Genomic DNA, 22,468 nt, shown 5'->3' with positions numbered 1-22,468 from the left:
AAATTGTCCTCAAAGTTCCACTGACGAATATTTAGTAATTAATTTTATAGTAAAAATATGCATTGTAGGCAAACAAGGAGATAACAAATAATATTAAAAAGTGTACAAGGTTTTTAGCTATTGAAGTGTATGATTCACTGTCAAAGTACTAAGTAATCGTGTTTCTACAATTTTTAAAACACATGGTCAGTGCTGCTTCAGTGATCTAATTTCGTTTAGATATTTTAAAGCTTAATGATAATTGGAGGAATCAACTTTATTTTCATTACATTCTAGGTTCATATGATATTGTTGCAAACGCTGACTTGTACTTATGGAACTTTAAATTGACAGAAATCAATTTACATTCCTTTAATTTACTTCTACAAAGATTGAACAAAAGCGCGGGCTGCTCATTGTTCCTACTTTCAATTACCGTCTCCTATATCGAAGCACTCGCGTGCCGCTTCCCGCCCAAGACAACCCCGTTACGCTCTCCTTCAACTACCAGGCGCCTCCATTCGGTGGCTTTCCACCACTGTTGAGTGTGATTTTCGCTCGTTCGTCACATTCTCTCTGACTTTTGTTTCATGTAGGTACACCAGGCTATCAGTAGGTGTGTGTGTGTGCAGTTGTGTAAGCTTGTGTGGCTGCAGGCTCTGGGCAGGCAAGATACCGATGGATGGATGGGAGCACAAATGGGAAAATTCACTTAACTCACTCAACACCCAAAAGCTCGAGGGCAGTTTGGCTTCTTACTTCTCCACTTCGGGTCCTGCTCCACTCCAACCACCGGCTCACCCCGCTCCCCCGTAGAGATAGATTTCGCTCTTCCGGTAGCCGATAATCACAACACCAACAATCGTCAACCGGGATCCGGCCGAGGAAGGGCGGGGCGCCTTTAAAGTGGATGATTTTCGTGAAAAGTTTTCCCCTTTACATCAAATATGTAAAATACCAGTCCCGCCGGCTTTCCCTCCCGGGGCCCGAACCGTTGCCTTCCGGTGGCTTTTGCGATGTGCAAGTCACCGCTCCCCGGTGCTTCCTCGGATCAGCTCCACCGCCCACCTGAAAACCGTACACCGTCTGCCAGCCTTTTCCCGGTGTTCCACCACCCATGCCTTCAACTTCATTACGAGCGGAATCGATCGATGAGCGCTATCGGACAACGGGTGTTACACAATGATGCAAAGCACAGCCCGCGCTATCGCTTCCTACCCGACCACGCTTCTACGGTTTAATGCACCGCTGATCGTTTTTTCGGCTTTTTGGAGCAACGTTTCTGAAGCGTCTTTGCGGAACGATGGTTTGGTTCGGTCTTTAAAGGTGCGCTAGTGCTGCTGAAGTCTAGCACGCGGTTGGACGCTTTCGATTAACCTAAGCTTATTCTGTTTTCTCTTTTGCAGAAAGCTTTTCGCTTTGATATGACAAATTATTTTCGACTCCTTTACCAGTGGATGTTTGCTTATTTCTGGGAATCGGGTAAAATCACATTTAGTTATGTTCACCGTTCTCACAATTGCACACATTTCTGTGTATAAACTCTCGTATTGTTTCTTTCCTTATCAATTATTGAACGAATTCGAAATTTCCCCGTTTCGATGTTGTCGAGCTCAATGCTTGTTCCACTACCTGTACGCTTAATCCTCTTGCAATTGTTCTCGGATATTTGCACCGACGATGTTAACATCGCACGATGTGGGTGAGTCACAACCAGAAGCAATATTTTTACAACTTTACCCACCGTGCGAGTGACAAGCGTGTTTCAACGGGAAAATCGATTTCGGAAGCGAACCCCGTTTGAAGAATCAAGCGGCACAAAGAAGGGTAAAATCTAAAACAAATCTATGACAAGAAAAAGGAGGCCCCGGGTGAGGGGGCAAGAACGGTACGGTTGGTAAAAGGGATGCGATAGTAAGCGATGAAAAACCCAACAATCGATGTGGAAAGGGCCGAAAAACCCGTCAACGATCCTCGGCACATTGATGAGGGATAAACGACGGTAGACCGTTCACGGGGACCCACACGGGTTTTTTGGGCGCGCCTGTTTCTGATAGCGACTAGGATGTTGATTTGTGTTTACTTTATTCATATCCAAGTTTGTTTTAATTTATATTTAAACACTTTTAAAGGATAACGTTTTATCCTTATAATGTTTGTTCGTTGGAAATATTTGGTTTTCAGCGCAAATTTAGGTAATTAACAACTTCGTTGGAGTCATAAACTGGTTCGATAAATGATATCGTATCATCCGGCGGTTTTGTACTTGCAAAATTTAACATTTCATCGAATACAGTTATTAAAGCACAAATAAATAAATCAATAAATCAATTAATAATGAAATAAATAAATAAATAAACAAATAAATAAGTAAGTGTACCGATTATTTATAGAATCATATAGAAGGAAATAAGTTAAAGTAAGTGAAGTTTAAAGAAATCGCCATACGGAGTTAATTTCAGGCAGCATAAGAACTGCAGGACAGGATTGTGATGTTCTTCCATCCAATAAAATGGCTGCAGTTCAAAATATCGGAACGGCTAATGCGATATTATTATCTGATCCTTTTTCTAGAATAATAAAAGAAATTAAAAATGGTAAGTGAGTACATTTTATCATAGTGCAAAGCAAACATAATTCATACTTATATCACGATACGGAAATTTAACACATTCTGTTATTGTCACCACCAAAAAGCAAATATTATTTTTCTTCTCATTGAAATGAAACGGTTTGTTCTACATAAACTCTCCACCTTCATATTACGCTCTGCCAACACGCATGCTGCCATGGCCGTTTATACTTGTGAGTTGAACTTACTCTTCATATTGCACAGCTGAACGTAAACAACACAAACAAACCAATATAAGAAGAAACAAATTTGTAATTATTTAAAAATGAATGTAGTCTCCTGGCGTGAAATATAGTTTAACACGTTGACTACCAAGCGTTTTTAGCACATTTTTTTAGTACAATCTTTTTTAATGAAATGAGTTTATAACATTTATTATTCCTATGGTTTTTGAAGGCTAAGCAAAGACTTAGCTTACCAAAGAATTGATATTAAATATTACTATAATTTTTATGTTTCATTTTCATTTATTTCTGGAGCAAAAACTTTTTAGAACTAATGACAGCTGGCTATCAAAAATGATAGCCATGGCAGTCAACATGTTAAAACCTATTCTCATGCTTAGAACCATGTGGAGGGCCGTTTATGGGGAGTTTAGACACAAACACCGTGACACAAAAACTTTATATGGATAGCGAGATATAATATACTGAGGATTCAGAGGTTTCCCTCCCCCAAGAATAGCATCACCCTGTTTTTTGTCATTTTTTTTTTAACATCCATATATCCAATAGGTATTTTTTCCAGTTTGGAATGTTATTGCAATCAGTTTCACAACTTTTCAGTAGGTTACGATCGTATTAATGTGGATCGATCTATTCTCCTTTCCTTCAGTGTATGTGTTATCATAACCAGTCCGCAATGGTTGGATAGTTGTTCCTCCTCTATATTAATGACAAAAAAGGTAGGTTGGTATTATTCACCTCTGGACGCACACCCCGAAGGTTTTCTGATTTGATTTGTACAGCAAACAATAATGTGAATCACTTCAGTACTAACATTTTCTGTTTCTTGTCGCTGTTTGTAAACTAGGTATAATTGACGTGCTTTTTGCCACTTCTTGCTTGCTTCCTCCAGGAGTTGCAGCACTCGACCGACGCGTGTACTGCTGTATACCTATTTAATAGCTGGAAATAAGTACGGCGACATTTCATACATATTTATGCTGCCGTGCATATCTACTCGTGCACTTTCTCGCGTCCCGCGTAAAAAAACAAAAAAACATCATCAAGTAGCATCTCAAGCCGCGGAGAAGACTTCGAAGTGTTGTGCACTAGTCGTTTTGGATTCTTCCCACGGCAACGGCGCGGTATTCTAGCCGTTTCTCTTTTTTCGTGGGACCATCCGGACCAACACGGGCCCAAGCACTCAACCATTTGCCCGATGTGTCTTTAGGGCTTTCGTTGTTTTTTATTTCTCGCCGCCCCCCCACCGCGTCGGTTTCTTCGGCAGCGTTGCCCGTCGCGCAAAAGGTGAGTGTAAAGCATCGCGATATGAATTTTAGATGAATTTACTCGGCCCCGGCTCACTCACCGGGCTCGTGGGCTCCTCCAGCCGGCGGAAATTTATGCGCTGCCAGCCGAGCGTGTCGGGATTTCCACCCCGGAGGTTCGCCGAGAAGCCCGAGCTTGAAATAAAACAGGAGCAGGCCCACGAAGCCGACGAAGGACGGAAGGCAGCGGGGGCGCACCAAACCCGGCACCAATCCGAGCTCAACCACACTGAAACAACCCACTGGAACAACCCGACACACCCGGGCACATGCCGGTGCTGCCAAATTTGATGTATCGAGCCCGCCGCAGCGAACGGAAGGCATCTTCAGTGTCCGTGTCCGAAAAAAAACCGCGCCAATGCGGGAACACAGACGAAACGTATTTTGTATTGTATTAACGCAATCCATAATGTTCGGTGGACAGGTTTTGCCTGTTTCACTTACCTCCTTTTTTGAGGTTGGCGTCTGTGAGCCAAGCCGCCGGTGTGTCAGTGTAAGAACGATAGATAAATCACCAACGTTGGTCGAAAATCCTCCCGAAGGGGATTTGGCCAGGGATTAGCACCGTTCGCTCGGTGTGCGAGAGTTTGCTTCAGGTATCCTCTTGTGTGCTCGATTACGCACGTTAAGAAACGCAATGGAAAAGAGCCGATTTCAACGTTTGATTTTAGACAAGTTATAACCCCGCCCGACATCGATGGAAGATGGTCAAATGAACTACGGAACTTCTTTACCATTCAAATATTTCATAGTATTTGTAGCTAGCTAAAACTACAATTCATCTCAATTATTTTCAGTAAAACATATTTTACGTACGTAATCATTTTCATAATTATAACTAAATAATTTAAATTTAATTTTCTAAAAGCTTATTGACCATGTATTTTCATGTTCATTATCCAAATGTGATAAGCAATGTATGTTTTTTCTTTTAATAATACTATCTGGTAGTTTCAGAATTTAAAAAGATCTTTTTTCTGAAACGATTGAAATATGCAACGTTTAAAAATGTTTTTTAAAAACCCTCAAAAGTGATCTATTTTATAAACGTGACTTCAGTGAACTTTTCATCATCTCGAAAAAAAACACTTAAAAGATTCTAGAATTGATCCATCGTTGGGTGTCCGTTGTTTCAGGTGACTGCTCCTTTGTTATTTTCGCATATAACATATTCGTTGTCAATTTTTACCTTCAAAATACAATTTATATAGTTCAGTTGCATTATTTTCTACCATGTCGATTTCATCCGAAAGTAAATCCAAAAAGTCATGAAGTAGTTGACGAGACAATTTAAAAACTCTTTAGCAAAATAATTAAATTAATTCCAGTTTCGCAAGTATTCAATTTACTAATCAAGTAAAACCATTGGACCCTGAAAAGTAGTTGGTTAGTATGTTTCATTTCTCCTGACAATCTTTGATTAAAGGAAAACTTTGAAACATTTTATTTTATATCACTTTTTATTGATATTTCCCGTTTAAGAAAATGTATTAATACTATTTAGAAATGGGTTAATACAAGTTTTACAACATTGACTCTCGGTCACGAGTCCTGCTTTCAGGAATCACTGGACTACATCATCTCTCCGCTATCCATCGCTACAGCCTAAGATTAGGTTTTACGATTCGAATTCCAAACGGGTTCGGGTAAAGCATAGGCTTATGTTTGAAATGACTTCGGAATGTTTTACCATCGACATTTATATCCCTTCCTATTTCACTTGCTATGGTTGCGAAAAAAGCGTGTCATGTATAGAAGAACCCTATTCAATTACTGTGTTCTTTCGAAGTTTTGTAACTTTAAAGATTCCGATTTGAAAACATTTAACAAAAACTTGATTCACACTTGGAGTGAATTGCACAGCACAAATTTACACGTCAATAAAAATTAAAAATGAAGTTTTTTTATGAATTTGATGACAAACATTTTTATTTCTTGATAAAAAACACACATTTTCACATTTTTATCTTCTATTTATATATTGCTATGTTTGGTACTTAGAAGAAGAACTTTTACTTTAATTTTACTTTTATACAGAGTATGAGTGCACTGTTCTGAACTATATAACTCTATTTTATATTTTTGGTTTTTTCTGTGTTTTTTCTAAGGTAGAGATGCTGTGAACCTAGTGTTAAACATTTTTAAATTCTATTCCAATTTAAGGTTGATACGCATTTGATTTAACATTTTATAGCTGAATTCAACATCCCTGCCTTACTAGAGGTTTCCTTCTTCAATTTGTCTGTTGGTTTTTGCGTGTCATAGCTGTACAATAATCAACCTGATCTAATATACTTCACGAGCGAACAATGGTTGCCAGGCTGCGAAAGCTTCGCTGAGAGCACGAAACAATAAAGTGCCGCAGCTGTAATGTCATCAATAAAGCAATATTGTATTACACATTACACTTTGCCTTTTCCGAGGCTTTGGCAAGCCCGGGGTAGCCATGCATGATCTATCAGATTTTGCCGTTCCATCCGAGAGGGGGGCCGACCACCGATTACAGCTAATAGAGATTTATGGCGCAACCTTTAAAAAGTGACTGCGGTCGACCGACCGATTTTCCCCCGCGCACAAAGTTCAATTGCCGGTGGCCATCGCTCCTTTCCCTCCCCCACGCTTCCCGATGGTTGATTTTCCTGCCGGTGAAATTAAGAAAACAACCGAACCGCGGGGGCCCGAAAAGGGATGACAATATGGGAAAAATGGGGAATGTTACGCGTCAGCGAAATCGAAAACGTCGTAATCGAGCGTACGACAAAAACAACCAAAACAAAAAAGAAAAAGAAAAAAAAAGCGGCCAGGGTCGGTCGGGACGAAAGAAAAACAATAACACGTACGAAATGGAAATGGCAATGAGAACTGTTCGAGAACTGTTGGTAAGTCGCAAACAAGGCGGGCGCGGTTTATTTTCCCCTCGGTTTTTCGTGATGAGGTTTTACCTTTCGCAGATCCGTTGCTGATTTTGATTTCGGCATGCTGGTTTGTGCAGCGGGTGCGTGTATGTGCTTGAGTGCGTGAATAGGATGTGTGCTTGTTTTTTTTGTTTTTCATTTCATTTCGGTGCGGTAAGCCGTGTGCCCTTATCTATCGCCGTTTCTGAGTTCTTGAACGTTAAGGAAAAGTGGATGTGAATAAAGCCAGGTTACGTAAGCGATGGATAAATATTTCCTCGCCGCAAGGAAACAGGCTCCGAGGGCATGGGGTTTTCTTCGCCTCGGTTCGAATGTAAGCAAAAAAGGGCGCACACACACACACCGGATACGTACACACATGCGGGAAACCTCTGCGTCACCACAAACCAGGCAGCAACGAGGGAATGAATGAATTTTATTGCGTGGAAAGTTGAGGAAAGCGCGATGTCGTTCAGCCCCGTCTTCTTTCGCTCGCCAAGCAGCGTGGAAAACCGGTTTCTGTCAAATGTGCGAGTGGAAAAAGGGGTGATCGGGTGGAAGAGGGGGGCAAGGAGGTTCGAATGCGTACACGCTGGGTTATGCATAAGTTATGGTGTGCGCCCATTGTTCACGCCGAAGAAAAAGGAAACCGAGCGCATGACGTTTTCCCTTTTGGGCCTCGAACTGTGTTACGACGATATTGTTCGCATTGAACAATGGATCGCGTCGCCGGTTCGTATGTGTGACAACAAGTACTTGTGTGTGTGTGCGTGTGTGTGTGGGGGGTTTCTTTCCGAAGGGCTTGAATCCGCCAAACAACAAGCGGGGAAAATTGTGGCGTATTGTGAATGTAACGGTATCACACTTTATCGTCAGTCTAAATCCGCTTCCGAGGATAAGAACAGCAACAGCATAATGGGACGAAGGACGGAAGTTGCTTAAAACCTTGAGCAGATGGGCTTTAATCTGTACCTAGTAACGCGATAACAACGCAGGCCCGATAGAAATTCTGTGCACCTGCATATCTGCAACTAGCAACGTAGAAGACGACCCTCATAGGTGGTCGCATTAGGTTGGCTGCAGGCAAATCTTACCCCATGCAAGCCACGGCACTGAGTTGAAGTCATTTTCAATATAAGCACCTTACAGACAACAGGTCGACTTTGTCGAAGAGGTTCCTCATGCGACAACGATAGTAGATTAGATTATTAAATAATATAAGGTAAAGGTAAACTAGATAGATGGATATAAAGTTAAAATAACATTCAACATATAAAATGACTTTAACAACTTTTAACACTCAATAACTTGTTGGCAACATCCCGCTCAATAGCCTCAAAAAACGGGAATTGATAGTACATCAAAGCATGCCAAAAGTAATAAAACGATGAAACGATAAAAGTCCATTTGATGATTGTCCAGTTGCTGTAAGACCAGTAGTGAAGGTTGATGAAATAAAAACTTTTGGTGATATTTACAAAATGACAATTTACAAATGGAGCTGGTAAAGAATTGTGTGTAAGCAAACAGTTGTTCTCCATTGTTAAGCAAAATCCCCTTAAAGATCGCTAAAAACAATAAAACTTTTTTAGAAATTAATGGTTTCCAATTGAAACAACAGTTTTAAGTTTATTAAAGCTGCCTAGACTTCCTTAGAAACTTTAAAAAAAATATATACAAATCAATGCTTGAACTTTTTATTGAGTAATGGTCCTTCAAATTGAAATCCAAAGTCTTCACATAAAGATGAGAAAAGTGATCGAGCGCTCAATATTTGTCATTATTAAACTGTTTGAAAAGGATATTTACATTTAACAAACTCTAAAAACGATTGCACCTACACTAACACAATACCTTTCTGTTTTTGTTAAAGCAAATTTGACAGATCTTTACCAAAAACTTATCGAGAGCGAAACAAACTTACCAATAAATTCAGTGAAAATCGAGAAAATCGAAGTAGTCTTATAACAACTCGATCGAGTGTATACACCGCGAGGGTTTGGGATTGCCATGCGGTTAAGTCGGGTAGAAAATTGGACATTGATAGATAAACGTAGGCTCGAATCTCAATTGATACCGGACCAACCCACAAAGAACAGTTTCTAAGCCCTTAATGAGAAAAGCAAATATTGCAAACCAAAATGTAGCATCGTAAAATCAATTCCAAAAAAGTTTGTTAAAAAGGAAAAAAATATTGCAAACACAACATAAGTATATACGAGATATATCGTATAGGTATCAGATATATTCAGATGAACACTAAAAAGGTTATTGTGTAAGGTATCGGAGAAAAAAATACCAAGACAATATTAGACACTTCGATAGCGAACTGGTAGAGTAATCAATTGGTTAACGTCATTTTATTTTAAACTCAATATTGAAACCAAGAAGAATAAATAATATACAGGGCGTGTTTACAGAAGACGACAAGTAATTCGATGCCATTTAACTTCGAAAACTAGTGCTTAACCACATTAGTGGTACACTTACCACATTGGGTCATTCTAACTGTCATTGATCATTGTAAATCTTCGGTACCAAATCGATAAATGCGATTGGCTATCTTTAACCTCTAGTAGAACATTTTTAAACTACAAAACGGTTTGTTTTTAATTTGTCATAAGTAAACTTCGTCTACAAATATCGAAACAAACTGGTTTTCAACCTTATCATTGATTAATTCAAGTACCAACATACACTATCAGAATTTAGGATTTTTCCACGGAATTTGTCACGATGCCCTGATGGATTTACAAGTTCCCTTATCGGGTTTAAAAATTAGTTTTGAAGTTAAAGGATACACTAAAATATTTTAAAATTACAAACTGAGCTTTTCAACACATTTACCGACCAAGTAAAACGCGATAGTTATTGCTTTGTGTTCCTAATCAGAAGTTTCGTCAAGCAACCTGTTCGTAAGTACACAAAAAACATCTACAGACTTTGTTAACTGGGGTTTAGTTTTTAAAGTTAAACCGTATTTGTAACCGTATCTATGTATCATAATTTCAAGAAAATGAATAAAATCAAATCTTAAACCAACTCGAAGTAAAAGATTTTAATTAAACAACATGTAAACAAGCAACGTGTGGGGGAAATGTAGAACGAGCTACAACTAATTACCATGACGTTAAACTCATACTGTGTGCTCATGCCGTTGAACTACTGTTGAACAGAACTAGTATGCATTTGGTAAGCACAGAAAAAAGGAAACTCTATTCGAGATGTTTGTTCTCTTCTCGAGCGTTTCGTCTCCAACCCTCCTCCCCGCGGTCGGCGATGGGTGTGAAGCATAATTTATTTTCATTTATCTTGCATTACATTTCATTAGTTTAAAACATGTTTGCAAGTTTCAACCAAAGCTCAGAGTCGAAACAAAGAAGGGGGGTGGGAAATAAAACTGCCAAAGCAAAAGTCAAGCAGGCAATGATGAGAAAATTAATTTCGCTCCTCCCCCCCCCGGTCCCAACCTTGCCCGAAGCCCCGGCTCCGAGAAGTTCGAGTAAAGTTCCGCACGGGGAAAAAAGCCGCCGTCGGAGGCAGACATTACATAACTGACCAACCGCCTTGCTGCCGAAATGGATGCTGTCCGACGGTTTTTTTTGGGGAAACGAGGGAGAGCGAGTTGCCCTTCGGGGCGAAAAACTTTCCCAAGATGAGTTTTCTTTCGGGCGTTATCTGATCGATTCGGAGGGGTAAAATGTTTACACCAACCCCCGAGCGGAATGCCGCACGTTATCGGTGGGAAAATGAGTTGAAGTGGTCGAGGGGAGATGCTTGATTACGGTGTACCCTGTGTACCAAAAAAAAAACACACTCTCTCTCTCGTCCCGGCGTGGGTGTTTTGTTTGCGGGTTCCGTTCTGATTTCTTTTAATTAAGCAGTATTTTGGCTGGCGGATCGTGGCGGAAGACAAAAAGAGCAGCAGTACCATCTCGCCTCACTCAGGGGTGTGGGAGTGGGATTGCCTTAAGCGACGAGGCAACACTTCGGCTTCGGCCAATCACTGCTGGACCGCGCGACCGAAGGCGAGAGAGTGAAGCGGCCAGTAAATGCCGGACCAAAGGCAGCCTCCCCCCGGAACGAACGGAGCTCGAGTTCCTTCCATTCCAAAAACACTTAGTCATGTGATGCACCTTCGCGTTTCGAGTGCTCTCTCCGTCGGTGTGTGTGGCGGGGGGTGGGGGGTTGCTGCTTTTTCTCGTCGCTGCTTCCTGCCGACTAAAAGCCTTATCCCATCGCGCCCTACTTTCGAACGCTACACCTCCTTCCTTGCAGCCTCTTCTTTCAGCTGGAAGCAGCCCTTCGTCCACTTTACTGTGTCGTGTTCGGTGGGTTCGGTCCCGTCTTGGGTCGTCTTCTGTCCCGACTTCACGCAGTTGCTCCCGTTCGGCCTCGGTTGCTCTGGGGTTTGCTCGAGAAAAGCCCCCCCCCCCCCCCCTCCACACCTCGTTCGTTGGCAAATCATTTTCCAACCCGTCAGCTGTCGCTCCCTTTCGGGGAGGGGAGGGAGGGGAGGAAGGCCGATATTTATCTCTTCATTGTGCTTTCTTTGACATTTCATACCCTTGTCCGGGACGGGTGTGTGTGTGTGTGTGTGTGTGTCCTGTCGAGTTTTGCTGCTCTCGCTCTCGCAGCCACGCGAGCCCACGAGCCCTGCTTTCCCACGAGGAAAATGTGTTACGAAGCGACAGCGCGGCCGATCCGAACGCAGCTGCAGCTGCGCAATGGGAGCCTAACTCACACCGGTGCACAACCGGGTGGCCTCCCAGCATCAGCGTGGAAAAGGGAAAAACCCGCGTACAACACCCTAAAATGTGAGGCAACCAACCCCTAGCATCCCTCCTCCATCCATCCGGTGTCCTTTTTCGGTTCGCTTACTGGCCTTCTCGGGGCCTCTCACTTGCTCGCTCTGCGCCTGTCTCACAGGCTTTATCTCACTGCTGTCGTCTTCAAACGGCCTCCAGTCGACGGCCTTTCCGTTGGACTATGGTACGTTGGTTGGCTGATTTTTATTTCTTTTATTTTAACTAATCCATAACGTTCGGTTGTCAATAGAAGAAAATTCAAGATACGTGATGGAAACGAAATGTTGTAGACAATCTATTGAGCTACACTAGTTTTAATAATAGTTTCACAAGTTTAGCTATTTAAACTTTCTTGACACACTGACAAAAGTTAAATGGTTATACGAACTTTGATTAACATATAAAATGAGGATAAAGTCACCACTACAAATTAGTTTTCAAATGGGAAATTATGCACAACGCATCCGATTGGTGTCAAAAACATCACTGTTTCACAACTTCTTGCTTTCTTGATATTCGGCAACAAAGCGAAATAATGAAGTGGTTTATGATGCGAGAAATGCAAAAGACATTTTTTCCGAGTATAATGCGAGTTGTTAAGATTCATCCTAACGAGCGCGAATTTAAAAACATTCTGCATGATATTTTTTTTGGGGCGCTTACTCGAGCGAACCAAAAATGTACAGCCTGAGCACGGGTAAGAAACATCGAGCTATCAATTTGCATACACAGCACGTCAAAGGAACCGAACTTATCGGAACCATCGATCGGGCTATCTATACTGAGCCGAACTGACAGCTGACGTTAGAATCGAAGTTGTTTCTAACAAAGTTCGTTTGGATTTCTATATGTAGTAACTATTTTGTAGTAACTTCCCTTTGGCCTAAACATTTTCGTATGTAGGAGCATCCCAATAATAATCTGTGTTGAACAGACCAACGTGCATATTCCATGGCAAAACCTTAGTTCGATACTAAGGTTGTTCTCTTCTATACCATTAATGCTACAAGAATTTTGAGTTTTAGTTCGCCTACAGTCTTATCAGTAGCTGTAATTTGGTGTGATTATTGTCGCTTAGAAATGTATGGTGGGCAAGGCATGTGTTGTGTTCGAATCTTCGTTCTGTGAGTTCGAATCTTCATTAGGAAAAATACAGTTTTTGAGAGATGCAAAGTATATTTTGTATGATGTGAGATGTGAGATGTGATGAGAGATGTTAGTATATTTTGAAGATAGTTTTCAAACCATCATAATCATACATAAATTAAAACTTTCTGATTCAGTTAGACAGTATCAGTCAAGGTGCAGGATCTAGTGCCAGAGGTTCGGTGTTCGAAACCCAATAGGAACAAATGTTTTACTATGGAAAATAAAAATTTTTCTTCAAAATCGGCGTTTTACAGTAGGGGTTCGTTAGTGGTAAAGCTCGATTCGAGCCCCCTAGAGTCTGTTGGAAAAGAAACAAAGTGAACTAATATTGTAATAGGCTAGAATAGTTGCAGCAGTTTAGGAAAGCTTTGTAAGTTGTTTAAGTCTAACAAATCTAAGTACTTTTATTTATTCTCGTATGAGAAGCGTTGGCGTATCGTTAAATCTAAGTATTTGTTTTACGAACATATTTTATCAAAATTGATTGCACTAAAAAAGTGTTCTAAAAACATTTGGCAGACAAAGTGCTGACATGGAAGGGTTGATTGCTGCATCTTAACAAGGCACTTCGAAACTGAGAATTCTAAAACTAAAATTTTCGTTTATGCCCGACAGACAGTGTGACACTGTACCACAGTGCGGCTTGCTAGCGCTCGGGTTCGGCTTCCCCGTTCGGTGTGTTTTCTACCCGCGCTACACCTTGCTCGAACGCGAGCGTGTGGCGCGATCTCATCGTAGCAGAGCAGGGAGGGAGTGCTCGCAAAAGTTTCATTCAGCACAGCCTCGGCGATTCAGTTATCAGTGAACCATTGGCCTGCTCGTGTGCTGAGCAGACGGCTGCCGGTGGCTGTTGTTATTTTTTCTCCCCCAAAAATCGCCGTGATTGATTCCCAGTGGCCAGCAGGCCAAAGCAGGGATTTTTTGGGCTGGTGGAGCCGTCGAGCGTACGCGTAGCGGAGCTTCAGCTTCACGGCTTCAGCGCAGCGAGTGCAGCTACTGCGGGTTGTAAACAGCAGCACCGAGGAGTCCGCTGGCAGCCAAGGGCGCCCGCTGGCCGCTGCGTATGTATGCACGCGGGCGACATGCATACACGGCCCGTGGCCGTACCCGTACCCCGCCCTCGTCCCAGTGTACGTATCCCGAGGAGTTGACCGTCCCGCAAGTTGCAAGTAGTTCGCTGGTCAGTTTGCTGGCCATTTGTGCATTTCCTGCCGTCTGCCTGTGTGTGCTGCGTGTGCTTGAATGTGTGCATGTGTGTGCGGGTGTGTGAGGCTGGGTATGTGCGGACAAGGCAGGAATCGGCGATTGCGAATCGGAACCATCATTACTCGAACCCAATTGTTTTCCGAACATTGGTTTGCCATTTTCGTTTCGTCGACCCCGTTTTTCTGCATTGTCATTCGAGCATCGTTAGGACCCTTTGACGCATTGTTGAAACGCATGAACGCCAGATTCTAGTGCGATAATGAACTCGGAACGAATCAATCAACCGTGTTTTGGGAACTTTGTTTCTTTTGGTTCAAAAACATTTTATTTTATGTTTGCCTTTGTGACTTACTTATACTAACGAAGATCGCAGGTGTAGGGGTTAAGGAGGAACCGCCATCCCATCGGGCTTAAGGTCTTAAGTGGCGAAACAAAACAAAGTGTGTATAAGTGTGATCAAACCAACGGCCGAGCGGTGGGGACATTCAAATCGTTGAAGAGCGCAAACATCGGCCAAAAAACAAACAGAAAACGAGAGCGAGAAAGAGAGAAAGAGAGAGAAAATATCAACCGCAACCACCCGGAAGCTGCCCCATGGGGCACGGCTCAATGTGTCAACCATCAACGGTCCAACATCAAACATTCGTACGCGAATACGCGAGTAGCCAATTCAGCTTGCGCGTAAGAATCATCAAAAACCAAAAAAAGCAAAAAAGGGAAAAATACTCAAAACACATACACACACACACATCCATTTGGTCAACCATTTGCATCAACCCCGCCATTCGCACGTTTGGTCTGGGGCATTTATTAGTGAATGTGTACGTGCGTGTGTGTGTGTGTGTATTACTGTGCGTGTTTGTAAGGAGAAGGAGAGAAAGAAAGGACAAATGAGACAACAGAGAAAGAAAGAAGAAAAGAAGTGGAAAGGGTTTTAGGAAACGGGTAACGGAGATGGAAAAAGTTAGTCCCTATAACCCATCCGTTTTGGGAGACAGACTCAACTCAATGCAGGACTCAAGCGGCTATCAAGGATATGTGTAAACATTAACATATGTTTACATTATCCTTCAGCGCCCCCTTTACCATGTCATTACCTCGTCGTTATACAGAGGGTGCGTTGCTGGGGAATTGGCATCGATGGGGGGAGGGGTGGGGAGGGGTGTTTTTTTAAGCCCATCCTCTGGTAATCAAATGTGTCGCCATTTTTTGTTTTTTCAACCAATGTTCAGTGACGTTAAGTGACTTTTCTTGGGAGCCTGCGAACGCGCCCACTGCATTGTATAACCTGGTTTTCCCAGCAGCAGGTCGGGGGAGGGGGGAGTTCAAATGGAAAATCAACTACGCACAAACACACACACATGCACGACAGTATAGATAGATCATGTACGAATGGGTGTAGTACACAAATCCCGGCAAAATCGAGGCAGAATTTCAACAAAGCCAGAAAGCGGAAACTGCCATAGAAGGGGACACCGCCCCGCACTCTCCGAGGTAGCGGGTTAGCTGGGACTGGTAGGATATTGTTCTTCCCTACCATTGCCCTTCCGCTTCCCCCCCTCTCCCCCATTCCCCGATAAGTATTCGGCAACCTTCAACCATTCTTCAGCTGGAAGTCTCCACCGAATGGCGGATTTGGAATTGTGGCAGTTGGCAAAAAAAAAAAAACACGCCGTAAGTTATGCAATGGGATTGCCCCCTCCCACCCAGCCCGCCTCCCGAAAAAGGCCCAAGAGCCACCGCGCGTGGAAAGCTCGCCGTTTCAGAGCGGGGGGGGGGGGAAACGAGTCCTGACGAGCTTTTAACTTCTTCTTCAGCTGATAATAGCTGAAGCCCGACAGTGCGCGTTCGGGGAAATTAAACAAAGAGGAAATGGGCTCTGGGACTGTGTGCGCGAGTGTGTGTGTGTGTGTGTGTGTGGGTGTGCGCTCTGCACGAGATGGAAAAGAGTGGAGCGATAAAGAGAGAACCCAAAATGGTTGGAGGATCGTGTGAAGAGTGAGCGACAGATGAAGGAAGCAGTGTGTCCTTTATAGAGATGTAAAGCAAGAGCAAAAGAGAGGGAGAAAGAGAGAGAGAGAGAAAGAGAGAGAAAGAAAGAAAGAGAGAAACATTAGTAGAGATGGATGAATAGAGAGAGTGGAAGAGAAAGAGGCTGCGTCCTTCCGGTGGGGCGAGGAGGGAGGGGGAAAAATCATGGACCCAACACGCGCACGCCGATGGATTCGCACAAATCGCATTACCGTTCGGGACAAAAGAGAACTTCTGACACTCCGGTCCAGGCAGCATTGATAAAGCACTGCCTTTTTTGGACGGAGGGGGCCACCAATACCACTGCACAGGGTCAAGGGTCAAGGAAAGGGATGAGCCGGCCGGAGCTCGTCGTCTCCAAGCTCCCAAGCCCGTCCCCGATTCCATCGAGTTTTTCTTTGGCTCGTTTTCGGTAGTCCCATCCAACAGGCACGTTTGCTGTAAGAGCACGCGCGGGCTGGAGTGTATGAGTGCGAGCGAGCGTGAAAACAATGACAAGCGACTGTCCACAACTAGAACACTCGGTCAACGCGCCAGTAGTTGGCCGGGAAATAGGGGAACACCCAGGAATCAAACAAACCAGTTCCAGCTTCCAACCCTATAATAACTTAACGAGCCAAGGCAGATCCTACCCGAATGTGTGTAGCTTTATTTCATCTGAGAACTCCCGCTGCGTCCGCAGCCAACAACGTATCCTACGTACGTGCTGACGGCAGACGCCGAATAATGGAAATTTTTGCATAATCGATCAGATTATCGCCATTTCCCCTGACGTGTTGCGGCTTCGCTTTGTGCTCGGGGAGGGGAGCGGGGGTGAGAACAGAACAATTTGGCAACAACTCAGTGCTCGGCGTGTGTGTGTGTGTGTGTTTGTGTGCTGTTTCGCATGGTCGCAATGGTCGTGTTGGCGCGGTGATCGGAAGTTGTTTGGCAACCAATTTGCAGAAAGCGTTGTCCATTTGGCAAACCGTGCAGCAGGAGGCTGGCGCCAGAGGCCAACAGATGAGTTGGAAGCCTCGACGGCCAGCAAACTCCCAAAAGCGCACATGTCAAACCAGTCTCGTTCGCTTCGAATCAATCGGTAGCCGATTGTCATCCCTCGGGAGACTCGGGTTAGAAGACCACTAACTTCTCTATTGCTTGGGGCAGATTTAAGCTAACGCTGTCGAAAGTATCGTTAGGCAACATTGACTGTAAATGGGAGTTCGTACATCTACTGGACAAAGTAAAGTGTCAAACAAGTAGCTGCAACCTCGAGCAGTATTACATTTTTAACACGTTAATTACCAGGCGTTTTTAGAACATTGTTTAGTACAATCATTTTTGATAACATGTGTTTATAAAACAAATGCTTAGACTTGTTTTTAAACCAATAACAAACAGACTAAACTTACCTAAGTGTAATTTTGTACAACTACTACAGCCTACTATGATATTAGCGCAATAATACATGAGTTTCGTGGCAAGTTCTCAATTGCCTTTTGGCACTCAAAGTGTTAAAGCGCAATAAAATCATATAAACTACATTGTACAATCTATTCTAACTAACAGTAACATTGGTTGCGCTACAGCAATAAACACTTGCGGGCATGATGTGTAACCACACCTTTATTTCTTGTAAAATTGTTTACAAACCTATTTGGTTGATGGTAATATTGGTTTTCCATTATATTATTTCAATGGATTATTCTTCCGGTCATAGTCTACTAGAGTATTGAAGTTGAGTTTTTACTGTAAAACTTAAAAATGTGTGGATGGATTTGTTTTGTCTAAATTATTTTGCATCAATATTTGATCTTCTCACTTAAAACGTGTAGATCAACGCTGTGTATTTCTAATACACTCAGTTTTGAAAAATTCTGGTGATAATCTATATAAAAAAATGGTTTTAGAAAAATAAGCGAAGACTAAGCTTCCTAAAATATGTAGGTGTGTAATATAGCTTACTTCTATATTAGTGCGCTACTACATTAGTGTAAAGAGGTTGGTTATTGCTGTCACCCACTTTTGGAGGACATGGCACTCAACCTGTTAACATGAATTTTAATTTGTAGCAGAGAAAGGATAACTTGAAATATACGCGAGTTACATAATTGTTTTCATATTCGATCCTTTTCGATTCCGTTGCATTTGATGTAAAATTTGGAATGACAATTTATCCAAGCAGTTCCATGTAAAACTTAAACGAATTATACCTCCTTGTTGATATACGAAAACAGAACAGATGAACAGCGAAATAAAACACCGTCGTTGAGAGACGTGCAATACACACATTGAATCACCTACAGTAAGAAAAGACACGCGTGGTCGTTCCAATTGCCCTCATACAGCCCGTGTCCCTTCCCCTTTCACCTTCCGTTTACGTGCCGTCCCGGAGCTATGAATCGTAGGGACGATTCGTTGGGCGTGTCTAGGATGAGAAAGTATGTTTTATTTTCCTGCACGTCGCCGTCACCATCGTCATCGTCGGCTTCCGTTTGGGTCTTTAACGCTTCGCGTCGCACTTCTTCTCTCCCCGCTCGATCTGCTTGTGCTCATACGGCAACTTTTACGACACACTAACCAGAATGAGCGGTGCGAGTGTCTTGCAAGCATTTTCCGTACGCACCCGAAAACCTTTTTCGAATGCCTTCGCTGCTCCCGTGGCCTTACAAATTGCGTTACGGAAAGTTAGCGATACGAGCTGCCGAAAGCGAAACGAAAAGACGAACACGCCTATGCGATCTGCATCCCTAACGAGTCCGGGGCCCGTGTTTCCGAATGCCCATTGGCATTATTATTGGTATCGGCTGCCTGCGTCACCATTCAACCATTTTCATTCTTCAATAAAACGCGAGGTCGAAAGTTCTTAGCTTCCGTCGTTCACTTTCGGACCAATCCGATGCTCCGTTGCCTCCCACAGTGTACAGTGGATAACGCGAGGTTGAAAACAGCAGATGACTCTTATTTTAAAGGTGTGACAATTTACACAATAGTTTGATTCAACTAAAACGAAATTTCTACTGCACTAAAATAACTTGAAAATATTTTTTTTAAATCAGTTAAAACAAATATTTCCTCAACGATTCACTCCAGATGGAGGCGCCTGGTTTTTGTTAAACTATGAATGAACAGAATAAGTTGATCTCTTAGGGCTATAACAATTTTTTATTGTTAAAATATTTAAAAAAAAATTTGTCTTATAAAGCAAGTAATAATTTTTTCACTGTTTTCAACACTGTCAAGTAAATGCGACTCAGCAGTAGAAAATCAGCTTCTCGATGGAGGCGCCCAGTAGTTTGACAGCTAGTAAATAAACTAAGTAACTCATGATTATCCGGTGTAATAAAATAAGGTGAAACGTAAAATGTGTCACTGTGAAATGAGCATGCAAAGAGAGAATGACGGAAAAAGAGAAAAGGAAATAGTTTGTTAAATAAATTATTCCTTGGCGTTATACAATGGAGGCGCCCAGTTGTTGGTAAACTATCAGCACATTAAGCTGAACTTGGAGCTGTATACAAGAATTGTCTGTAAAATTTTGCAAAATTTAATGAAGTCAATAATTTTATACAAACAAGTTTCACCTCGAATATCAAGGGAAAAAAAATATTTAAAGTAAAGCTAACGCGGTCCTGGCTGATGTCCACCGTGCATCTTAGTTCATCGAGAGATGACATCCAAACAACTCGTACTCGACTGCTCGGGCACGCCGGGAATATGCTATTCGTCGCACAAAGGTTGTCAAGGCCTGCTCAAGGGAAGTCGGCAAAGATGATCGGAATCGTGGTTATTACTGTCGAATGGTGTGTGGAATGAGAAGCACTTCCGTCAGCGGGCGGCGAACAGATGGGTGGAAGAGAGGAAAAAGGTTTTCCCATACCACACCAGATTAACTCACAATACTTCGCCGCCTGATATGATCACCAACACATGGAACGTATTCTTTTATTCGGGGTGTTTCCCGCCCTTTCGCTTTGGGGGAAAAGTTTTAACCGTTTCAAAAGAAACATTAATCGATGACAGTGGGAGCGAGGTGTGTGGTTGGTATTTTCGGGATCTTTTTATTTCCACCCACATACATACACACCAAGTGCACACATACACACACTCAACCAATATCGCCAGAAGAATGGAAGCTACTTTGATTAATGTTTCATATCGCACCGACCACGCACCAACACACACTAATACACGTGTGCACAGCAGATGGAGGGGCTGTACGGTATCCTTCACACACTGCCCTCCTCCTCGCGCATACTTTTCTGATCTTTCATATTATGCACTCCTCCCGCCACGTAAAGAAGTAAAACTCATCCTAATGGATCCTTTTTTGCGTTCCCTTCGAGTCATGGATCCTATTGCATCACATCTCAGGTGGATGAACAGGGGGTAAGGGAGAGTGGAGGGGAAGGAGCAATACGGAAAGCAGAGTAAAGCGGACCATCAAGCAGGGCGGTGGCACACGCACTTCTGTATCGCACAGTAATTTATCTTATCGGATGTTTTTCACTTGACGAAGGAGCACCAGGAATGGGCTGGGGGAGAGGGGAGGGGAGGAGGGGAGACACAGCCTAGGTGATGACGAGAAGAATTTCATTAGGGATGTCCTTTGGCTCGGGACGATGGGTGTGAACAACGACCATGGAACGATATAATACAGTCGTTGAGCCGAGCGTCGACTGCTGCCGTGAAGCGTAAAAAATCAAAATGGTGGTGAAATGCGTCACTGAACCATAACCTTTTTTTGCCAGTTTTTTTTGCATTATTTTTTAACTTTCAGGATTGCTTGGATTGAGCTTATTGAAATAAAGCTTCGTAATTTTCTAGCTAGAAACTTTATCATCGTTCATATTATTTTACATTTAATTAAAGTTAGTTAAAAAACAGTTGCGAATGAAAAAGTGTTGCACTTTGATAAAGGCATATATTATGTTAACGATTTTCTGCCCTTCTATTTCATTATTTCTTAACAGTGTTTTCTACAAACGAAATTAAAACAAAACAAGAAACGTGGAGGCGTAGTAAAGATGTTACATAAAGCAAAAATGAATTAACAATCGAAGGAACAGTTTAATGTACAAAGTGGCCATCACAAACTTTTGAAAACAAATTGTCAATATCGCGTTGATAAAGTCTGGTAAATATTCTTTTACAGATCAGTTTTATTCTTGATTTTGCAAACGTATAATTGAACAATCGTTTTGATGAACAAATTAAGCGACATTCTACATTCGCTTGTGGTTTTATGTTTCTGAATGTTTATCCTAACCATTTAATTCCGTTCAAGAATTAGAGCAGGGGTCGGCAAAGTCGGATCGAAAACCTGATTTTATCCAGACCGTAAGAAAATTCAATTATTGTCGGATTTGTTTCCCAAGGTCACGCTAGTTTTCTTCCCCAAAAATGAAGCTTGGAATTGTTGAACGAGGTGTTCATTACCTTTTAGAGACCCGCTTTTTTCTAGCATAATTGAGTTAAAGATCGTTTTAAAATTTCCTACTTTCATGAAACGCGTCCAAAATCCATTTATTTTATATACAAAAATAGCTACATTCAAGTAATAACATTTTTAGAACCCATTACAAAAAAAATATGGCTCGCAATTTCAAAAACTTCAGGAAGCTGAGTTCTTCAAATTACTGAGAGTACGCAAGGAAAACATAGATATTTTAAAATAATTTGTGTAGAAGATTAACTTGAAACACTATTTAAGAAATTAATGGACGATACATGGAACAAAACTGTTTATGTTGAAAAATTATCAAAATATTTAAAAAAGTCTGACGATAACATTAAAAATATGTTGTCTTATGCCGTGTCTTATGTTGCATAACTTTACTGTTTAGAAAATTGACACTCCGTTCAAAAAGGTTTAACATTGATTCATCGTTTAAAGTATCCGGCGCGCGCTTTCGGGTTCTTTTTCGCAATCTGGCCCCTTTTAGGAAATGCATGCCAACGCCTGGATTAGAGAATGGAATGACGTGTTTTGAGAAAGCTAATTTATTTTTATTTGCATCTTCAAATTTTTTTGGTAAAAACTACATTCAGATCTCCTTTGACAAATTTAACAAACATTGCAATGGCTCAGAAGCCCGTAAAAAGGTAGTTTCGGATTGAGCAGTGTAGCGATCGTTTCACTTATACATCGTGATGGTCAGCAAGTAAACAGAGAAAAGGCCTACTCAATTCACACATTCAATAACCATACATTAATTAGAAAAGGCATTAATGGTTAGTGGCAACTTTCACGTACTCGAAACGATGCCGGGAATGTCTTTAGGCAAACGTTGAC

This window comes from Anopheles ziemanni, chromosome X (assembly GCF_943734765.1).
Source record: "Anopheles ziemanni chromosome X, idAnoZiCoDA_A2_x.2, whole genome shotgun sequence".
Taxonomy (NCBI): domain Eukaryota; kingdom Metazoa; phylum Arthropoda; class Insecta; order Diptera; family Culicidae; genus Anopheles; species Anopheles ziemanni.
The sequence above is the reverse complement of the archived record's forward strand: the minus strand, read 5'-3'. Positions refer to the sequence as shown.